The following is a 7,956-nucleotide window of genomic DNA, read 5'->3' on the forward strand; positions in this document are numbered from 1 at the left end:
GCTATTTTCTCTAATCACTATGCATTCCCCATCCCACCTGTCAAAATTTTTTCCATCCTTCAAAATTGAATTCAAATATTGCCTTATTTATAAATTTTTCCTTCTTCATTTTGTCCATAGTTCTCCTTCCTCTAGTCATCCACAGTACTACATTAGCCATGTGATCTTGGGCAAGTCACTTAACCCTGACTGCCTCATATCCAGGGCTATCTTCAGATGTCATGACTAGATGTCACTGGATCAATATGGCTCTTGAGGACAATGTGAGGTTGGTGACTCAGCATCACACCTCTTCACTCAATCCAATTCATGTTCTTGTCATGGCATCCCCTCCTTGATATCATGTTCTTCTTCAAAAACAAAGGACAAAACATTGTCACATCACAGTACTTTGATTCATTCTTGTGGCCCCTATGCATTGTTTTATATTGTTAATATTTATGTATTTATCATCTCCTCTGATAAATTATAAGTTTCTTTAAAATAACTACCATGACCCATTCATCTTTTATGCTTTAGTATCTACTTCACCCATAATTAGTGCTCAATAATTCAATAAGGAACAAATGGATGAATGGTGCCTTTATATTTATTTTTAAGCAAATCTGAACAAATTTAAAATGACAAATATGGTTAGCTAATGTTCTAGAAAGGAATACCTTTAACTGTGGTGCCTAAGTCTTTCATGAATAGATGTACACACCATAGCAGGAATCAATGATAATAAATTATTTGGTAGATGCAATTCACATAATTTTCATGATTTTCCAATAAGCCACAGAGAATACTATTCTCTATCAGACCTGTCACACAGGTTTACCTTTTACTTTGATATTTTCCTTCTATAAAGTCAAGAAATTATGATAACAGAAAAAAAGTGGCTTTCCACCTTCTCTCATTTCACTGAAGTAGAGAATCATTCAGCATTTGTTGTTTAGTCATTTTTCAGTCATATCTAACTTTTGGTAATCCTATTTGAAGTTTTCTTGATAAAGATACTGTAGTGACTTGTCATTTCCTTCTCTAGTTCATTTTAAGATGAGGAAACTGAGGCAAAAGGATTAAGTGACTTATCCAGGGTCACACAGCTAGTGTATGAGCCCAGACTTAAATTCAGGAAAATGAGTCTCCTGACTCCAGGCCTGGCTGCAACCACCTAGCTACCCATCACTCAGAAGATGCTGGGCTTCAAAAGGATGGTAGGCAGACATAAACAGAGGAGAGGGGCCCAAATGTGAACATGGTAGAATTGGCATCAACCTGTAATAGGAAATATTTATGATAAAGCCAAAAGTGTTCTGGATTAGGAGTCAGAAGTGAATTCAAGTTTTTTCCATTTCTGGGGAAGTCTTTTAACATCTCTTTATCCCAGTTTCCTTATCAATAAAATAGGTATAATCATAAGATGCACTTAAATCAAGTTTATTTTGAGGGAAACACTTTATAAACTGAAAAAATATTTTACAAATGTGACCTGTCATTATTTTTACAGAAAATCTGGCATGATGTTACAAATAAGACTGGACTACCAGAAAAACAAACAGATGTCTGCCCAACAGGCTATAAAGTAACCCCCAATCATTTTTGCAGTTTTTCAGGTTAGGGAAGGAACAGCAGGAGCCCACTTACTCTCCAGCAGTGGCATCAAGCATAGAAACTCCTTTCACTAAACAGTATACAAGGATCAGTATGGCATACATTGACTTAGAAATCACATGTTGTTATCTTTGTTTTATTGTATTTTTGTTTAATTTGATAAATATTTCCAAATGGGCCACACTCTGGAGTTTTGTGGACTGCAGATAGAATCTTTGGTGTGTTTGACACCTCTGCTCTAGAAAACAACTTGGCACCAAAGAATTGCACAGTCCAATTTTTTGGATTTAGCTCACCTTTGGTCATAACATCTCTTGATAATTAATCAATTTGTCTCATTAAAGATCTTAAATTTGCTGTTTAATGTTCCATTTCAAGGATACAATGTCTTAAAAGCCAGCTTTAAAGAACACTTTTTCTGAAAAACAATTTGTTTATTCTTTTGTGTTAGAAATATTACTAATGGAACTAACAGAGGAAGGCTAAATGTCTAAAGTTTGTTATTGGGTTACTATTATTGTATTATTATTATTATTATTAATATAGTACTATTGTTATTAATATATTTAAATAAAGCAAATTTAAATAAAGCACAACAGATAGTCCATTTGGGAGAGAAATGTTCCTCTTTGTTAGAATAAGATTGATTGCATTATTCTCAATAGAAACAAAATTCTAGAATTTCACACTGGCTACGAAATAATAACTGTGTGACTGTGCATAAGCCATTTACCTAACTTGGTCTCCATGTTATCACCTATAAAAAGGGGAACTTTATATGGGGCTTAGACCAATTCTAAATACTGTGATTCAAGAGAGGTGTATATGGGGAGTAATTTTCTTTCTACTTCCATAAAATAAAAGAAGAAAATGCTCAATGGAAAACAGAGAGAGGTACTGAACCATTCAAAGATTCTTTCTTTCTAGAAAAAGAAAGGGGAAATAGTTTGAGCAAAGTTATACTGGCTGGAAGTAGCATAGGATGTTCATGTAACAGAGAAGAGATCTGGAAGGAAAAGAAAATGTGTTTTGGGGAGTTCTGTGAATTAGAACTTAGAAGAGTACAATGAGGACAGGTTGAAGAATGCCTCAAAAACTCTTAGATTAATGATCTAGGCTTAGATTAAAGATCTCCCACTGAGTGGCAAGGGCCATCCATCTTCAGTGATTCTGATCTATAACTGGCCAGATCTAGATGACTTCGGAGGAGTCCAATTCAGTTCAATTGCATGTCATGGCATCCCATCTCCGATGTCATGGTCTTCTTTGAGAACAAGGGACAAACAACAAGGCTATAAAGAGCTATAATTACTGTAAGTTTTTGGTCAGAAAAACTGGTATTTGGTATTTAGGGAATGATAAGTTTGGTGTGAAGGAGAAATTTAAGAGTCAGAGACCACTAAGGCCAGGAGAGGTTTTTTTGTTTTGTTTTGTTTTGTTTTTTAGGTTTTTTGTAAGGCAAACGGGCTTAAGTGGCTTGCCCAAGGCCACACAGCTAGGTAATTATTAAGTGTCTGAGACTGGATTTGAACCCAGATACTCCTGACTCCAGGGCCGGTGCTTTATCCACTATGCCACCTAGCCGCCCCTAATGCCACCTAGCCACCCCTCCAGTAGAGTTTTACAATTATTTTTCAATTACTTGAAGAAATGAAAATTTTAAAGCCTTGATGAGATGATAAGCCATATTTTTTATAATGTCCTAACAGAATAGTAAGTAAATTTCCCTCATATAAAAATTGAATGTAGGGGCAGTTAGGTGGCACAGTGGACAGAGCACCGGCCCTGGAGTCAGGAGTATCTGGGTTCAAATCCAACCTCAGACACTTAATAATTACCTAGCTGTGTGGCCTTGGGCAAGCCACTTAACCCCATTGCCTTGCAAAAGCCTAAAAAACAACAAAAACAAATTGAATGTAATTCTACTTTGCTACTTCTGAAATTTGAATCAGAAGTTTTTCCAGATTTGATCAGCGAATCATTTTAAAGGGGGAAGGGGGAGGGGAAGATATGTGCTAGAAATCCACTTAAGTGACAATTGAAACTGGTAGCCCTCAACTGTAACAGACTTTTGATTCCAACATTCCAAACCTTCTCATATGAATGAACAAAACTTTTGTTTTATGCTAGAAAATCAGAAGTTAAACAATTTCTCAAGGAACTTCATTCATAATAATTCTGGACATATGCCTAAGCAGAGACTACATTCAGTAGCCCAAATTCATTAAAAAGACAATAAAAGCTCTGTGTGTCCGGATCTATGTCTGTGTCTGTATGTGTGTGTATACACGCCTGCCAGTTTCACTCTAGGGTTTACGAAGTGTTTTACAGCTTCTCATTTGAGTTTCACATTTTGCAAATGAAGGAAGAGACTCAGAGGTTAAATAACTTTGCCATGAACTAGGGTCACAGTCAGGATTCAAATCCAGGCCTTCCTAACTCAAAGTCTAGCCCTCAGTTAACTATACTATGCTATACCCCTCATCCAGCTGTGTCCATATTCCATAAAATGTATTGTTCTTCCTATGTGCACAAAAATATTTATAGCAGCTCTTTAAGCAGTAGCAGGGAATTGAAAATTGTAGGAACGTCCTTCAGTGTGGGAATGGCTGACCAAGTTGTACATGATTGTGATGAAATACTATTTTGCTTTAAGAAATGATGAGCAGATAAGAAACTATGAAAGGTTGGACTCTAGAGAAACATGGAAAGAATTACAGGAACTGATGCTGAGTGAAGGGAATAGAACCAAGAGAACATTGTACACATTAATAGTATGGATGCAGCTCCTCTCAGCAGTTCAGATGCTGACCACATCCAGATTAAAAAAAAAACACAATCCAAATGAACACTATGTTTGCTTTTTGAGAATTTCTCTTATATTTTTTCCTTCCTATCCCTTGGTTTTCTTTCTTTTCTCTTAGTCCTAATTCCTCATGCACAAAATGACAAATAAGTAAACATGTTAACCCAAATTTACATGTATAATGTCCACTAGACTGTTTACCACTGAGGTGGGGGGGAAGGAAGGTGGAAAAAACTGCAACTTATAAATATGCAAGTAGATGAATGTTCAAAAGCTTTCATAATACATAATTGGAAAAAATAATAAAATATCAATCAAAAAAAGAAAGAAAAGATGAGCAGGATATGCTAAAAACAAAAATAAAATTACTTAAAAGAACTGGTGCAAAGTACAATAACCAGGAGAACATTGTACATAGTGACAACAATATTGATGATGATCTACTATTAATACCTTAGCTAATCTCAGAAAAATAATGATCCAAGATATTTCTGTAGGACTTAAAATGAAAGATACTGTCCATCTCCAGAGAAAGAACTGGTAGAGCTGAATGCAGATCAAAGATACTTTTTATTTATTTTATTTTTCTTGGATTTTTTCTGTGTTTTCTTTCACCGAATGACTTCTGTGGAAATGTGTTTTGCATGATTACACATAGAACCCATGTCAAATGACTTGTCTTTGTGAAGAAGTTCTCCAAAAATGAGGAGCCCTCACCGAGTTTTGGTCTGTGAAAATAAATATGTGTCAACCTTCCTAGAGTTTGTCCTAATTGGGAACAATAGTTACCAGAGGTTTTGACCTTAAGAAAGGGAAAAAAAAAAGGGGGGACAGCTAGTTGACACACTGGCCCTAAAGTCAGGAGAACCTTACAAAATGGAATTAGGTTAACATGTACATTTAGATATTTTTCTGAATCAAGAATTAAACAGACTACATGGGAGCAGGGGGATGGCTCTAGTTAGAAAACCAAACCCTGCAAAATGGAGCCCCTTCTGTGGGGTTTATATAGTTTTGGCTATCAGGAGGTGGAATCTGAAGCATCACCTCTAGCTTATTCAATCAAAGAAGATACCTTAACCCACTGGTCTATAGTTTATGGATTTCATTCTCTTCACTTTTTGGAAAACTAGAATTTGCCCAACTCCAGTTCTGTTAGGTTCTTCCATTCCCTGATAGTTCCAAAAATCACTAACAGTGGCTCAGAAATCACATCACCAAGACTTGTGTTTCTTTATAATATAGCTCCTTTGGGCCTAAACCCAGGATTTGAATGTATCAAGTAGGCAGCTAAATTCTCCTTTTCTATCTCCCTATCTAACTTGATTATTAACTCATTACTTTGGTTCTGTGCTTCTTTTTGGTAAGGAAAAGTAGAAACAAAATCCAGCTCCTCTGACTTCTATGACAGCTTCTACTTCCAGCTTCTCTGACATCATCATGATTCCATCTATTCTATTCTTTTTCTTCTTTGATCCTCTTCTTTGCTTCCAAATAGTTTTTAAAAATTCCTTGCTTCCATAGTCTGCATGACTTTTTTAAAATCTAAGTCTATCCACTAGGAGCCCACAAATCTCTATCAGTCTTCCTAGATAATCACCTCCTTTTTTTCCTCAATTGAATTATTTCTTTTTGTACCTCAAGAATTTTATTCTTCAGAGCTTCCCATACCTCCTTGGCCGAATTTTCTATAGAATTTTAGGCCGCATGCTAGATTCAGTATGGAACAGTGGAAAGAATGCTAAATTTGGACTTAAAAGACCTGAGCTTAAATCTCAGCCCTTATGATGTGTCTGACCAAGTTACTTAAGCTCTCTAGGCTTTAATTTTCTCATCTGTAATTTCATAGCATTGGATTAAATGATCTGTCCCTGAAATTCCTTCTCTCTCCTATTTCTATTCAGTTGGATAGATTATAATATTATTTTTATTTCTCTCTATGGTTCTCCACCTAAATGATCTCCATGTTTTTTCACTTATTCCTACATGTCTTTGAATGAATATATCTTTTTTTTTTAGGTTTTTGCAAGGCAAATGGGGTTAAGTGGCTTGCCCAAGGCCACACAGCTAGGTAATTATTAAGTGTCTGAGGTCTGATTTGAACTCAGATACTCCTGACTCCAGGGCTGGTGCTTTATCCACTGTGCCACCTAGCTGCTCCATGAATATATCTTATTAAGTTTTATTGACCCTTTATTCTATGAGAGCTTTCCTGTAACAAATCAAACAATTAAGCAAAACTAACAAAACAATGACTTTATACAGCATTCCACATCTGTATCATTCCCCCAAACAAGCTATTTTAAAGTATTTTAATTAATAGAAATCTACTTTATCTCTCCACAAAAAGAGAAAAGAAAACACACATTCATTATAACAAATAGGTATGGTAAAGGAAAATTTCTTTCATTGCCTACATGCAAAATAGATATCTCATTCTATTGTATTAATCATAGTTCTTTCAGCTTTCAAAATTGTGTTTTAAAAAAAATCTATTTACTTATTTTTCCAACTACATGCAAAGAGAGTTTTCAACATTCATTTTTGTAAGGTTTTGAGTTACACATTTTTCTTCCTCCCTCCATTTTCCTACCCCCTCCTATTAACAGCAAGTAATCTGATATAGGTTATACATATGTAACTACTTTAAACATATTTCCATATTAGTCATGATATGAAAGAAAAAATCAAAACAAAAGGGGGGAAAATCTTGAAAGGGAAAAGAAATATAAAGCATAAAACAAATTTTAAAAATTGAAAATAGTATACTTTGAACTGCATTCAAATTTGATAGCTCTTTCTCTGGATATGGATGGTATTTTCTATCACCAGTATTTTCTATCACCAGTTTTTTAGAATTGTCTCTGATCATTGTACTGCTGAGAAGAGCAAGTTCTTTATAGTTGATCATTCCACAATCCTGCTTAATATATACAATGTTCTTCTAGTTCTCTTCACTTCACTCATTCAGCATCAGTTCATCCAAGTTTTTCTAACCTTTTTTGAAGTCAGGAGTGAGTAAGTACTCCATCACATTGTTCAGTCATTCCCCAACTAATGGTCACCCCCTCAACATCCAATCCTTTTCCACTACAAAAAGAGCTGCTCCAAATATTTTTGTACAGTGGGTCTTTTCCTCTTTTTTATGATCTCTTTGGGATACAGACCTAGCAGTAGTATTGCTGAATCCAAGAGTATGAACAGTTTTTGCATTTTTAAATTGAATTTTTATTTTTTTTCCAGTTACATGAAATTGTAGTTTTTCAACATTTATCCATTTGCAAATTTATGAGTTCTACATTTTTCTATCACTCTCCTTTCCCTCCCTCCTCCCCACGGCAGTGAATTGTCTGGTAAAAGTTGTACATGTAAAACCCTGTTTAGCATATTTCTATATTAGTCATGTTATGAAAGAAAGAATTAGAAGAGGAAAGAAAACAACCATGAGAAAGGAAGGATAATAATAAAAGAAAATTTTAAAAAGTGAACATAGTATGTTTTCAGTTTTATTACCCTTTGGGAAACTCCAAATTGCTCTCCAGAAGGGTTGGATC

The sequence above is a fragment of the Macrotis lagotis genome, chromosome 5 (assembly GCF_037893015.1).
Source record: "Macrotis lagotis isolate mMagLag1 chromosome 5, bilby.v1.9.chrom.fasta, whole genome shotgun sequence".
NCBI lineage: Eukaryota > Metazoa > Chordata > Mammalia > Peramelemorphia > Peramelidae > Macrotis > Macrotis lagotis.